This window comes from Carassius carassius, chromosome 1, assembly GCF_963082965.1.
Source record: "Carassius carassius chromosome 1, fCarCar2.1, whole genome shotgun sequence".
Taxonomy (NCBI): Eukaryota; Metazoa; Chordata; class Actinopteri; order Cypriniformes; family Cyprinidae; genus Carassius; species Carassius carassius.
In genome coordinates this window covers 33,781,451-33,797,212 of record NC_081755.1, presented here as the reverse complement: position 1 = coordinate 33,797,212, position 15,762 = coordinate 33,781,451, and the positions used below count along the sequence as shown (strand labels likewise).

The 15,762-nt window shown below is 36.8% G+C and overlaps 1 protein-coding gene and 1 long non-coding RNA gene across 4 annotated transcripts in view; one reads left to right on the top strand and one right to left on the bottom strand.

Moving 5' to 3' along the window:
- Nucleotides 1–15,762, top strand: part of LOC132146955 (immunoglobulin gamma-1 heavy chain-like) — a 364,816-nt gene that overhangs the window by 306,244 nt on the left and 42,810 nt on the right. The window lies entirely within an intron of this gene.
- LOC132147318 (uncharacterized) lies at nucleotides 1,908–4,149 on the bottom strand. 3 transcript variants are annotated; one of them, XR_009434906.1, is made up of 4 exons: nucleotides 3,963–4,149; nucleotides 3,488–3,882; nucleotides 2,961–3,127; nucleotides 1,908–2,371 (listed from the first exon to the last, which is right to left on the bottom strand). It is a non-coding gene; the product is annotated as an uncharacterized LOC132147318 (long non-coding RNA). The 3 variants fall into 3 exon arrangements; XR_009434905.1 differs by having other exon boundaries at nucleotides 3,488–3,610; nucleotides 3,963–4,123; XR_009434904.1 differs by having other exon boundaries at nucleotides 3,488–4,126.

Genomic DNA, 15,762 nt, shown 5'->3' with positions numbered 1-15,762 from the left:
ACGTAAATCATCTAGATGCAGTGTAATTAATAGATTGGTTGTACTAGATATTTGATATATTCAGTAGATATATCTTTTTACAACCCTAATTTGCAAACCGGATAAACTACAACTGCAGTGCTTGATTTGTATCAAGCTGCATTGCGTAGCTATAGGGAATTGTAGTTTTTAAAACATTCGTGTTTTTCTTAGAATTGGATATTGCAAATAGTGAGTTGAGAGTACAATGAGGAGTTTAGGCGGATTGTAAACATATCTATGCAATCAGATTTTAAATGTCTAAATTTTAAATGGGTTCAAATTACTTTTAACCAGATTTGACAGTATCCCAAGCTGTTGACTATATTCACATCATAAATGAGGACAAGAGCTCTCTATAACAGTTGGTCTCATGTGTGTAGCCCTTTTTATTGCTTAATTATAAGCCTTCAAATATGCACCAAGGTGATGTTTCAAAGGTCAGTATTTCAAAACAGGAGCATTGTAGAATCTTCATACTTACATATGTTACTCTCCAGGTCAAGACCTTTCTAAAAATGTATGTGGTTTAGCTCTACGACAAAGTTTTAATTTTCTCATTTCACATGCACAAGCCATCTCGGGTGTAGTTTCAGAGAGCTCTTTGAAGGCTCAATAGGCATAGCCTATATAAAAAGAAGCTATTTGCGTGTTTGTTTGTTTCTGACTTTGTAAACAGATTTATGAACCCACAACATGACAAATACCTGGTCCGCACACGCACACACACACACAAAGACTCATTTTGCATTTCTGTTTGGTACACACATGGCTTATATAGGCTATCTATTTATGGGATGGTTCACCCAAAAATTAAAATTCTGTCATCATTTACTCACCCTTATCTCATTCCAAACCTGTATGAGTTGCTTTCTTATGTTGAACATAAAATAAGATAATTTTAAGATTGCTGGTAAAAGTTAAAGTTTTTACAAGGTTTCTAAGCAGAAGATGGTTGAATGTTTTTCAGTCCATGTTACCAAAACTCTTGTGTCATTTAAAAAGCATGTTTGAAAGCATGTCAATTGATTTCTTTGCATTCATCTAGATGCAATGTAATTAATAGTTTGGCTATACTAGATATTTTATATGTTCAGTAAATATATAATTTTACAACCCTAATTTGCAAACCAGATAAACTACAACTGCAGTGCTTGATTTGTATCAAGCTGCATTGCGTAGCTATAGGGAATTGTAGTTTTTAAAACATTAGTGTTTTTCTTAGAATTGGATATTGCAAATAGTGAGTTTAGAGTACAATGAGGAGTTTAGGCGGATTGTAAACATATCTATGTAATCAGATTTTAAATGTATAATTAATAATATATAAATAATAAATATAATTGTGACCGACAGCACTTTGAATTGAAATGTAGTCTACCCACGGCAGACAACTGCAAACAAAAGTGGAACACACCAGTCCTCCCTCACATTAACTGACAATAAACTTTATTTATCTGAATCCAAGGAGAAATAATTGATATCATTAACACAGATAAAATGATACCCTTCACAATTTCACCTAAATGTTTATCAATAAAAAAGTGTAACAGTAATTGTGAAGAAAATACTTTACTGTGGAAGTAAGCAATGCCATAGAAACCATTTAAATTTAAAATAAAGAAATTGTAGTGTTCAGCTGTATACCAAAGTTTCTACAAGTACCACTTACCATCTTTTCAATATAATTTTTGCCAAGAATCTCCTAGTGACAGCAAAACTTTGAAAATTGTAAAGTTATGTGAAGCATCTAATCATAACATTAAATCATACTCTGACCCACTGTTTTGAATATTATGGTGAGGTGCTTGCTAAAACCCAGCCCTACTGAACCAATGATGAAACAGGTGTATATATATATATATATAAAAAAAAACATGTAGACTCAATTCAGTACAATATAACTTTATTGGTCCCCACATAAGTCCTGTATAAAGGAGACCACATTGATGGTGCCAACAAACAACAATAATAAATAAAAATTGGGATGAATGAAAATAACAAAAAGATCACAATTTTCTTCTTACGTGTGAAGTGTAGTCATTACAATAAATTTGCAGCATATGTATGTATTGCGAGTGTGTGTGTGTGTGTGTGTGTGTGTGTGTGTGTTTGTATGGATGGGTTGGGGGCCGTCAACACAGTAAAAACAACCCAAACAAGATACATCGTCAGGGTGTTTGCATGGTGTCTTGACACTGGCAGTGAAGGCACATGTTCTTTTTAAAGCCACATGCTGTGTGTGACCATGATTGGCACACTGTGCACTGAGACCATGAACGCCACTTCTTTCTTTCATTCTTCTTCTTATCATCAAAATGGACGCGGCAGACACAGCACAAATTGCCTCCATCTACCAAAGGAAAAACACAAATATTTTGAAAGTCAAGCCAGTTAGTTTAAATCATACTCATCACTATATTTAAAGCAACATCTCAAAGGCAGCTTATTCATTCTTAACTGTTGCCAAAGGAATATGTGGGTATTGCAGATCAATTCATCTCAGATCTTGCTGATAATCAATCATAAGATAAAAGCAGGTTTTCCTGGGTTCCATTTCAGAAAGCGGCTTTAGGAAAACTCTGGGTTTTTTGTTTCAGAAATGGATGTAAATCAAAATCAGACAGAGGGGTAACTAAATTTTAATTTAAGAAATATCATGACCACTTTGTTCTTCAGCTGCTTCCAGTTTGAGATGGTGGTATGAGTCTTTGACAATTTCTTCAATGTGAGAATATTTGATGTTGATAGCCTTGTAAACAAAAATCAGCTGGAATATTTTTTTTTAACGAACTCATTTGAAATTATGATAAAAACTAGAGATAAACAATCCAGTTGTCTAACACAATGTTCTGCTCACACCACAATTGCTGTTGATCATCCTTCCATCTAATACTTTAAGAATACCACTAATGCTTAGCAAATGAATCCTGTTTCCAAACCTCTAACTTCAGCTTCTTAAGGTGCATTTTAAATCGGGCATCCCTCATATCAGAGTTTAGGTCCTGTGCCTGCCCATGTGCCCTCAGTGCTGCTGCCTCTTGAATGTATTTTTGCTTTGCATCTTCCCCCAATGTGGCGCACCTGCCCTTAATATCATTCATTGTGCCTGAGGAAAAAATAGATGCACAGAAAACTTAACGCATTAGAGTCAGCATCTCCTTTTTAAAGTAAATTCATACAACGACAATCAGCACTGCGGTTGTGAAAAACCATTTATCTGTAAAAACTCTGTAAAAACAAGATAACGTGTAAAGTAGATGACCTGATGATTCTTTTCAATACACTCAGCATTCTTAAACTGATGAATGCAATTTGCGTCAGTGAAGTACTTGCCAAATACTATCATGAAAATCTGTTTCATGACGTTCCATGACACTCATAAACCTTATGTCAACAAGGCCACCATGTATGAAAAACAATTTAGTATAAAAAAAAATAAAAACAGTCTTTAAATTTTGTTTCTCACCTTTGTTTTTGAATATGTCCCTACAAAAAAGATTGTAAGGCGACAGCTTTCTAATGTGAACTTTGGCCGGGGTTCAGACGAAGCATTAGTCATTTGTGATCTTTTGTAATTACCGATCCAGTTCTGAAAAACAAAAAATAGCGAAAGGGTATTACACAAATTAAACCGAATGTTGACAAAACACTTCATTTATACAAGCAGTGCAGCAGAATTATATATTTATTTGACATGTTGTTTGTTAGTGTGGCACAAAAGTAAACCTTTTTCTACGACACTGGTGTCCAAACCAGTAGCTGATGCAGCTCTTGGTATTAATTCTGAACCAACTCGTGTCATTCCATCCTTAAAAAATGATTTCAGGGTTTCCTTTTGATTCCCATTAATGGGAGTTCTCACTTGTTGAATAACAACAAAGAAAGAAATAGATAGTCAGTAATAAATCAGTAATAAAAAAAGAATGTGTTGCAGATCATACCATCGTTCTCAGACACTCTTGCCTAATGCTTCTAGATTAGCAACTGTAAGGCTTACCTCTCTGGGCCATCTTCAACCTAAAACATAAACAGAGAGAAACTTGGAAATGACAGATTTGTGAACAATAAATTCTAAACAGCCCAAAACCAAATTTTGGATAGTTCAACAAAGACATAGAGCATGGAAGTAATAAAACAAACTTGCCACAGAAGTCCTTGCAATCAGCTGTAAATGTATGCTGTAAAGGGAGACAAAAAAGTTAGGTAAAGAGACATTAATGTAACACAGGCAGGCAGACAAACATCTAAACAGACAGACAGGCAGACCTTTGGGTTTTATGTTTCAAGTTCAGTGTCGAGGGATATTTGGTGAGATAAATTTCCAAACAGCCGTAAAATACGTCTTGTGTTTAATATTTCTCTCAAGTCAATATGGGTTACATTAGGCCTATGATATGGCTTCAGTGAGGCATTATTACACAATATGCAATAAGCCTGTAAGAGTGTAAAAAGTCATTTTTACAGTTTAACTAGAAACTAAATTCCCCCATTAGCTTCAGACGTAAATACAGCAACGTTAATGCTCACATAAAGCATGCAACGTTAACGTAACGACAGGCTAATAACGTAATATGGTCTAGCGATAACGTTTGCAAACACATCCCAATACGGTTATCTCATGTCAACAATCATGACACGCAATACGAGTGTATGTATTGTTTTCCATTACAGTTTAAATGCTCAGTTTTATCATTTTAATAGTCTTACCTGAAAATATTAAGCAGGAAAGAAATATCGCAACATTGCCGCGTTCGTCCAGTAGACTTCCGATTACCGGTCAGCAGGAATTCTGGGATTGGATCTGGAGTCTTCTCTTGTATATTTGTGGGTGATCAACCATGTGGATGGATGATCACGGCCTTCTGAACCTAATAGTAGGCGCAGTAGGCCCCTCCTGGCCAGTAACGTGCGGTGAAATCTTGTCATGGGTAGGCTGTGACCTATCAATGTGTGGAATATATGTTCATATATTCATTCAGTTAATTTAGCAACACAAGTTCATATCAGGCATCATCAGATCGCTGCCTGCATTCAGCAAAGTCAGTCATGTGAGGCTAATGCACAATCAAATATAATAATCAAATTAATGGACACATCTATCTTATGACTTATACAACAAACAAATGTTTTGTGCGGGACACAGAGAAGGAGGCGGCGCGGCAGCCTCGTCACTCCATCAAAATGCGCAAACGCGCACGGACAGCCACGGCGCGCACACACACACACACACGTGATCACGTGACATGAAGCAAGCTCGGTCTCTGCCTCAATGTTGATAATTCAAGACAGCATGAGAACTGACTGCGCATGCGCAAATCTACATAAACTACGTTCTATGGACCAAAGAGGCACCGCTCACCTCTGCCTCAATGGCCATGGCTTTTGAATTTCCTGCATGAAACAACGGTTTTTAGGAGCAAACAGTGGCAAAATGAGTATATTATGTGTATTCCTGAAAATTTTTGTTACAAAAAATAATATTTGGAATAAAATTAATGCAATTAATAATGTGGTGAATTAATAAAGCTCTTGGAATTAATAAATGTAATGTCAACATTTCCTTTGGTGAGGCACTGCCTACCCTGCCTACCCTGACCGCGCGTCCCTGCTCCTGGCCCATATCTATGGGCTGATAACCGCTGATAACGCCCATTCAATCGAGTGATAACGTTCGAATCGGGTAGCGAGGGAGGCTTGATCCCATTCGCACGGAGCCCTGCACGTCACCTGTAGGAGAAAAAAAATCAATCCGTGGCGACGGTTTTGCAATCCGTCCCCGCAGTTTATAAACCGTAGGCTACTCACGAATTCATAAACTGTTCCCTCGGTTTAACAAACCGTGCCCACCATTTTTTTCACTTGCAGATCACCAGATCTTAATCCCATCGAGCTGGTGTGGCACGCACTGAAGGAATTTATCAGACGTCAGGTCAAGCCAAGAAATAAATACGAGCTTCTTGAGGCCATTGTAACGTTTTGGTGCGATTGCTTGACAAAAACTGTCTGCAACAGATACATTGACCACCTTCAGAAGGTTTTGCCAGCTGTAGTGCAGTGCAACGGATGCGCAACTGGAATGTAACTAATTTATTGAAATTTTGTACATTTATTGTAAACTTGCTATTATTTAATAAACTTTAGACTTACAATAATCTGCTGTCTCTTATTTCTAAGCATTTCAAGATATCATGTATATGAGACACCGCAATTTAAAGTAAATTAATTATCAGGAAAAAATTCAAGTGATCAAGAGGGTGCCTCTCTGTCATTAATGTGCATTAATAATTTTCGCACAAACACTTGAGTTTGAATATTCATACACATTTTGCAAATGCTTTACAACCAGTGTTGGGAAGGTTACTTTGGAAATGTAATAGGTTACAGATTACAAGTTACCCTGTTTAAAATGTAATAGTAGTGTAACTTTTTCAATTACTTTATTAAAGTAATGTAACTAATTACTTTTGAGTACTTTTTGATTACTTTTCTAAATTTGTGAAATTTAAAGAATAATAAATAAAAGCATATACATCAATTTAAATACATTTATCTAATAAGCATGTGAGGTATTCTGTGTAATAAACTCCTGAAACATTGGTGTTTTTTTTTAACTGCTGTCTCTTTGTATATGATGATAGTTTTCTCAAAATAAGTAAAATGCACATGAAGTGACACAGAGCAGTTCTAGAAATTATGTTTATGTGCTCGTGTACTCCTATATTGAGGCAGCAGAGGTTGAAAACAGTGCGAGCTTCAGTAGGCCTATATATGTGTAGTAAATGAAACCATGTCTTTGCCATTAATTTACAGGAGGGGCGGACTGGGAAAAAAATTCAGACTGGAAAATTCAAACTCATACAAACAAATTCATGGACAATACTATTTTTTGTATGGACCTGACATAAAAAAGGTTTAAATCTTTAATTTGGGGACATGCAAAATAATTAAAATTTTTCTCCTTAACTGTACCTTCACTTCCATTTTTCTCTTCAGTCTCTTAATTTTGCCCTGTTATCCATCTCTCTCGTGACTTTAATACTCAAGATTGAACAAAACTATACTTTACAATACAATACTCTACAATACTACAATATCTTTATAGAAAAATCCTAATACTGTACACGAGTCATGTTTTTCCCTTACAAAAAATTACCATGCTTTTATTAGCCTATATAAAAGTAAAATAACCTTGTTTTGTTTGTTTTTTTTGCAAATGGATTTGTATTTATTTTTAAATAAATACATTTGTAAAATAATTTTAAATTTTTGGTGATCACAGTTAAACAATAGTAACCATTTTCTCTGGATTTATAGTTAAATATTAAAATGTTAATTTTCGTAAGGGTTGTGTTGTTGTCTGTCAAGCTCCCCCTAAACCTATAAAAAAAAAATTTTTTTTTCAGATAAATTCCTACTGTAACATTACAACTGTGAATAATGATGTCCTTTTTTATAGTTTTTTGAGTGATGACTGATGAGCAACGTGCTGCTGCTTGATTAAATAAATAAAAAAACAAAGACAAAAAAGCATCTTTACAGATGAAACTGACCTAAAACCCTGAACAGGAGTTCTGCTTCTCTGCTCCAGCGCGCTTCCATAGTCTCTCTCTCTCTCTCCCTCTCTCCCTCTCCCTCTCCCTCTCTCTCTCTCTCTCTCTCTCTCTCTCTCTCTCGCATTGATTACTCTGAGTCTGATCCAAACCGTTTGGCGGAGGCGCGGAGAGCGCGCGAGTCATGACTAACAATTCATGACTTATTAGAGATTTAATTATCAAATGGCGGATTCGCAAATGATCGCTTTAGTACATTCGGCAGGCAATTACACAATAATGATATTAAATAGTGGGGCAAAATCGTCTGCCAGGCCACCAGGAATTGTCCCGGTTCTCCCGGTGTCCAGTCCGCGCCTGATTTCCACAGATACGCAGAATGTGCAAGTCATATATTGCATTTCTGGGGCTTTATATTCACAGACACTAGTCCATGTCATGTTTTGATTCAAGTGTACTGACCTACTTTTGATTTAGTCATCCAAAATGTGGCATATTCCGTCCGCGTTAGGCATTCCGTTTTTATGACTGGATTCTACGAACCATACTGTATTTCCGCATCCCGGAAATTATTAGGGCGGTATGTCTCAGAATAGTCAGTGCAATTTGGGAAAGAAATCAGTTAAATCTGTATGTGTATAAATATTCAAATGTAATCCCCTTTGTAATCGTAAAAAAAAATCATAAGTAACTGTCATTTAATTACTCATTTTTTCTTAGTAACTGTAACTAATTACAGTTACTATAATTTTGTAATTAAATTACGTAACGCCGTTACATGTAACTAGTTACTCCCCAACACTGTTTACAACGTAAATAATTTTATTGTTTAAGTAGGCTAGAATGCGTAATTTACATCGGTTTATTTGAAGGAAAATCGGTTTTCTTTTTAACATCCACTGATGCTCCACTCAAGGCTCCCATAGTTCTGAGTGGCTCAACTCTCCCCGCGCGTCTGACAGAGACGTGAAATGAAATTTCAAACATACTGAATTAACTTTATCCGCGTAGAGAAGGTGGAGCGTGTTTCAGTAAGCACGCAGCGGAGTGAATATTAAATGCTCTGAGCGCAGAGGAGGAGTTGCTGCTTCATTCTGCTCACGGACTCTGCTGCGGAGTGAGAGAGATGATTCACCCGACGAAATAAAGACCATGGCAGCACAAGCACTGCATATACATTTATTCGTTTTTTGTTTTAGTCTAATTAGGCATAGGCGTCGATTTCGGGGGGGACGGGGGGGACGGGGGGGACGTGTCCCCCCCAGATTTCGTCATGAGTAATTTTGTACCCACCACTTTTTTTTTTTTTTTAAACCTCGAGTTCTGCTGCTGCGCTGGCTACACGCTTTTCTGTTCATTAAAACTGCAACAACTGTAACATTGGGATACGTTCTAGGTTGGGGGAGGGGGAGTCATCGTGTCACTGTTATTATTTTCTCTATAGACGGTTTCAACGGCAACAACATAAACAAACGTTACTGCGCATGCGCGCTTTTGCGGACCTAACTTAACTTCCGGTAGACTTCCAAATAGAATCAATAACATCAGCCAAGTCCCTCTAGAGTAGATATTTTTTGATAACAAACAAAATATGTTTGCTGCATGGATCAGGCGGACTTAATGAGAATGCAAATCCATTCTTTGCCAATAGGAGATGTTTTAAAGCATAGACATAAAGCGCGAGAAATGGAGGTTTCCCCAGTAACAGCTGTAAACAAAGTACGCTCACACACGCTGCTTTATCAGGCATATAACATGCAAGTCTTCCTTCAGAAATACAGCGATATAAAAAACACCTGTGCCTCGTTTTGATATTTAAACATATAAATGTAAGGGATTATTATTATTAAACGTGCAGTACATAACGTTACTCATGTTTATTCAGCGAAGCCTTTTTGAAAATCGATCAGTTTTAAAATTGTGGTGAGTTTCCAAAAATAAATAAATGTATGGGAAACACATCCCGCAGCACAACCACCTGAGCCCTCAGTCTACTCATCGCCTTGACTTTAACCGCGTTTGTAGAAGGCACTGCAGCCAGACCGATATACACAATACCACGACTTAGGTGCCCTTGAGCAAGGCACTGAACCCCCAACTGCTCCCCGGGCGCCGCAGCATAAATGGCTGCCCACTGCTCCGGGTGTGTGTTCACAGTGTGTGTGTGTTATCACTGCTCTGTGTGTGTGCACTTTGGAAGGGTTAAAAGCAGAGCACGAATTCTGAGTATGGGTCACCATACTTGGCTGAATGTCACTTCACTCACCTCACTCACTCAACACAGACCGGAAGTTAACTTAGGTCCAGGCGCGTGCGCCCGATGAAACCGTCTATATGACTATCGCGCTTCTTTTTTTTTAAAGAATGTTTTTCAAATGAGTTGACAGTTTGGAATGGACAGTGAACGAGCGGGAACGAGGCTACCTAGTCTTTGCTGGGATTTGCCAGAATTTCTGGCGAATGTATCATAGACGAGCAAGTCATTTAGCCTTCATACAATATCACAAGGTTGCATCCTAGTGCCATGGACTATAACATATCAAAGTGATAACCTGTAGAACAAATGGACGTTGTTGTACACACAGCATGGGTCTGCATACCATTGACACAACGGTAAGACGCGATAACTTATGCAGAGGTGGAAAGAGTACAAAAATATTCTACTCAAGTAAAAGTACCATTACATTAATGAAATTTTACTTAAGTACAAGTAAAAGTACCAGTCTAAAAATCAACTCAAGTAAAAGTAAAAAGTAGCTCATTTAAAATTTACTCAGAGTAAAAATTACTTAGTTACATTTTAACAGTGGGAGGGAGTCAAAAATGGGACAGGCCAAGGGTGTCAAACTCAGTTCCTGGAGGGCCACAGTCCTGCACAGTTTAGATATAACCCTAATTAAACACACCTGATCCAGCTAATCTAATCATTTAGGTTTATTTGAAAACTACATGATATGTGTGCTGGAGCAGGGTTAAAACTAAACTCTGCAGGGCTATGGCCCTCCAGGAACTGAGTTTGACACCCCTGGTATAGGTCTATTAATCTCAAACTAGTTGTTTTTAATTAAAGGAATCAGTTATTTAGAATAATAAAACATTTGGGCTGTTACCAGGCAAATCAGTATCAACAAACTCATCTTTTAATGCAGAGGAAATGCAGAAGATTCATTGGAAGTGGCATTTAGATCTATTACACTAGTGCAGGACAAGAATGCATTTAACCTGCAGTTACAAATGCATGAATAATGTTTTGATATACAAAACATAAAATGTTGAATACTCATTTGAAATTATAAGAAATTAATTATTTAAAAAAATCAAAAGATACTTTAAATGTGATATTAAAATGGCCAGTATGTGTCAGCAAGTCACTGTTAATAAGTGAGTCATTGCGATTGAACCGAATCATTTAAACGGTTGATTCATTCAGGAACGAAACACTGTCACGTTGCTCAGAGACGCAAAACTGTGCTTTGGTGGCTGTGTTTGGAATTATTTTCTGTTTTAGAAATAGAGCTAAAAAAGGCAATATGGTGTCTAAAACGCAAGTCTCTTAATTAACTTGTTTACTGAACTGTTATATATATATGTATGTATGTATATATTCATGATGATTTTTGGAGGAAAAGACGGCATTCTTTGTGTGATTTTGATTTAATGTATGAAATTATATAAATATGTGAATTTTCTGCCCCTATATCTTCAATTTTGTGATCATTCTAAACATAGGCGCCGATTTATGTTTTTCTCCGTGGGTGCTCAAGGGCGCAAGCCATTTAAAAAATAAAAAAATAGACTAGGCTATTAAAAAAATATTGCATTTCAGAACCTTAGGCTAATGGACAGCGGCCGATACAAACACACACAACAGCGTCACTTCTCAAAAATACAAACAGGATTGGAGATGAAAAGTTTAACTGACACGTAACCGCTAATGCGTTCAGCTTCTTGGGAAATTAATGTTTTGTAAATATTGATTAAAAGACTATTGCGAAAGGACAGCGTTTCCATTAACCGATTGTTGCGACTAAAATAATGAGTTTCTGGGAATGTCTACCTCATTTATGTTTCGAGGTTTCTTTTGATAGTGGCATGGCTTTTCTTTGAGGTTTCGAATCCATTATTCATATAGGCTAAAAAAATATTTTTTTATTTTATGTATTTAACAAAGAACTTGTATTCTGTCCAAAAGTAGGCTACTTTTGTGTCCATTAGTTTTTCCTCTTTTAAACCGTATATAGGCCTATACTTGAGCAGAAAAATGTTCCCATTTAAACCCTGTTACGAACTTTAAGGAGTCTAGGGAATGTACCGTAACATTTACATATTAACGTACTGCTGGGTATGAAATGAGGTGGAAGAACATGACAGACAAAACTTTGAAAGAGAAAAAATACTGGACGTTTATTCACAAAAAGCCAAAGCCACTAGATCCAGTAAAATAATGTCGATATATCAATATTAATAGGTTTGGCTTTTTTTATAACAAATCTGTCCATTTTAGTCTGATTAATGATTAGTGATTACGGAAAGCAGTAAATGATTAGCCTACATACTCGCACGGCACTGTAAAGTGGGGGATGGGACGTTTTCAGAAACGCTGTGATTGGTGGATAGGATATGGAACATGCATGCGACTGGTTATGTCACTGACACTGACAACAACATAACCAATCACAGTGTGGCAGACGCTTCATAGCGCCAACTGCAATGTTTAATTTTAAATAAATGTAGCCTACTGGCAGTCTGGCACTGGCACACGTGGGTGCTCATTTTCCGTGGGTGCTCGGTATTTTCCGTGGGTGCTCCACGGTATCGGCGCCTATGATTCTAAATGCATTTTAGGAGACTGAATCACACAGTGAAAGAACGCACTATAAGCGCGCACATCATTAAAACAAAAAATATGATATTATCGCAGATGATATATATAGCACACTCCTCACCACTGTCTTTTTGGCTAATTTGTGCAAAACCTCTTGCTAAAATGTCAAAGCTTCATTTTAACCACCAATGCAACGATGCAATTATTTAGCTTACCTCTACATTCTTGCGAAGGGTTGATGTCTTGTCGAGATTTTATAAGCTGCTAGTTTGGTCTTCCTAAGCAAGTACAGCTTACACTGCATAATAGAGCATACATATGGCCAGGGGTTCACTTCATTTCCTTCGAGTTCAACTTCAGAATATGACGGGGTTTCGTTTTCAGCGGTGTCTGCACCACTAACGCCTGTTTTGACCGTCTGCATCTTTCTTGTGATTTTAGCGCCAGTTTGCCCTCCTGCCCATTATTTACTGACGTAGTTTCCAGGGAGCGATTTTTTTTTTTTGTTTTTTGTTTTTTACTCAGTAATTAATGTGTTTTAAAATGTAGCGAAGTACAATACTTTAAACAAAATATACTTAAGTAAAAGTAAAATTACAGATTTAAAAAAATACTTTAAAAAGTATTAGTACACAAAAAAGCTACTCAATTACAGTAACGCGAGTAAATGTAATTCGTTACTTTCCACCTCTGAACTTATGTTTATTAAGATTTGCTGGTATTATGGCTAGGTCTTGTGCATTTGCACACAAGGGATCGGCTGTTTTAATTCTTCTCTTGCAATTAATGTTACGTTAGACTTCCTTAGCCACCAACTTAATTAGCTAGTTACGGTTTGCGTTCATACAGCAAGTGTTGGGGGAGATGATTGTTGAGTAGTCAGTATCTTGTTTAATTATTGCTTGAATCTATTGCTGAATTCTGAAATAGTTGTGATGATGATGATGATGATGAGGAATGGATCAAGTTTTAGTCAAAATGCCTGATGTAGATTGGATGGATGCATGTTGTTGTGAATTGAGAGCAGTCAGATCATGGTGTGATAGTCAATAGTGTTCATGTGCTACACGTATTTTTGCTTTTTCAATCTTGATAAAATTTGTAGTGCTTAAGTTGTGTTGTGTGTAGATATGGTAAATTGTACTGGGAATTCAATCAAATTATTACATGGCTTGGTTGAATTCCACTGTAGAATGAAGTCTGTTATTTCTTGATAATAACACCGTTGCCATGAAAAACAGAGCGTTGCTATGGACGCGGCAGGATTCTAATCGTAGAGACGGAACTATTTTCTTTAGCGGAAGCAATACAATCGTGTTTAAATCAATAAACTCTTTTTTAAATCAATATTTTGTGTCAAATTATTGATTTATTTGGTGGGTAGCCATGTAATAAGCGGGATAATGTAGAGCGAGGCCCGATTTTGGGTTAGATTTTTTCCCCCGTTTTCAGTGGTTATAACAAAGCAACATGAAAGAGAAATTTGGTAATCATTGTTTAGGTACATTAAACCACGTCATGGCCATGTCATATTGTCAACATGGTACTTATATGATGATATGAAGCAGATTAGTGGGTCATATATCATATGTCTAATGCTTTGTACGGCTTTCTTCTTCATAAAACGAGTCGGACATCATCACATTTTTGTATACATTTTTATTTATTTACATTAATAAGATACAGGACGTCTTTCAAAACATGACCTGCGCGAAAGAGAAAAAAAATGCATCATTGTACCCACCACTTCTGAAAATGCACTTCTGAATGCGTCTCTGTCCCCACCACATTTCAAACCAAACTGACGCCCATGTAATTAGGCCTAAATAATGGGAACTAAATTATACGTGCTTCACGTTTTACTAAAATAAAGGAAATAATTAATAAAACATGCAAGAATGTCTAAATTAGTGTACATACAAAAAATAAAAATTCCCAAGAAGTTATCTGTCAAAATAAAGGACAGGTAACGAATAACTCAATGTTCAAATCAATGTTGTTTTATTAAATGAATTTTAAAATATAATATAAATTATATATATTACAAATAATACTGCACACCTTTCAAATGTGTCAAATCTAAAAATAGGATTTAATGCTATGTTGCTTAAAGAAAAAATAAGCACAGCCTCAGGCACAGTCTTGATATTTATCCTGCTTGAATTCGTTCTAAGAAATGCACATAACTTCAAAAATACAAAACTTTCGTCTGTGGATATTAAATATTAATCATATTAAATATTTCAACTACAGTGTTTTTCTTTCATTTTCCCTGACTGAAGCCATCAAATCGAACACATCAGTGAGGCAAAACTGACGTCTATTAGGGAAAATGTAGGTGTGTGAATGTGTGTATCAGTCAAGAAAACAATCGAAAACTCCAGGGCCCGGTTCCCCAAAACGTTCTTATCGCTAAGTAGTTCTTAACCTATTCCTTAACCTCTCTCTTAACCTTATGGCACGGTTCCCGACACGTTCGTATGCTAAGTATATCTTCTGTAAGTCATACTTTCGTAAGGTTGGTCTGGACCATTCGTAGCTCTCTCTTAGCGTTATTTGAGCTCATGACGCTACTGTACAGCAGTCTTTAGAAACCAGCGCAGCGAGGTACAAGTCAAACTATGGTACGTTGACAATTTTGTGGCTCAACAATGATTTTCTGTTATTTTTTAAGACTCATAATAAATTATGTTCGCAATGGATACAGGCCTATTTATGAAGTTGACTTTATGTGGTTATAGAACTAATAAGGTGGTAATTAGCCTAGGCTTTTTCGTAATGTAATTAAAGCGAATTGGCAATCATTTTTTTGATAATTAAAATCTGGCAAACAATTTGGCTCTAAATGGCTAAGATCTTTAAATGGGTAATCATGGTGGTGTCCAGTAAGCGACCAACTATGGCAGCGATCCAACGTGTTCTTGTATTAAATCAAAGACGGAGCCGGACGCGGACGCGGAGCCGTTTAGCCCATGTCAATTTTTTTTATTCGGCAAAACTTAAGCCCTTTTGACATTTTGCCTGACGTGGCTATATTAAAAAAAAAATTCGCCTCCCAAGACAGCTCATTATGGAGCTGCTGGACCTTCTCAGAACTGCGCTTGCCAGGCTAACGCGGCGGAATTCTGCTTTAAGCCCTGAAGCCCAGCGCTACTTTTTTTTTCTTCTTCTTCTTTTTTGCTACAGAGAGATTCATCGAGGTCGTGGGAGAGGGCTACGGCCTAATCAGGGGCGGATTTAGACATTTTGGGGCCCAAGGCAAACACAGACATGGGGCCCTCTACATCTCTTGTTTCCCTCCTTTTGTCAATCCTTATTTAAAAAAAAGCCCTACTTGTTACTTCTCTTCAGCAGTCTTCACACAGC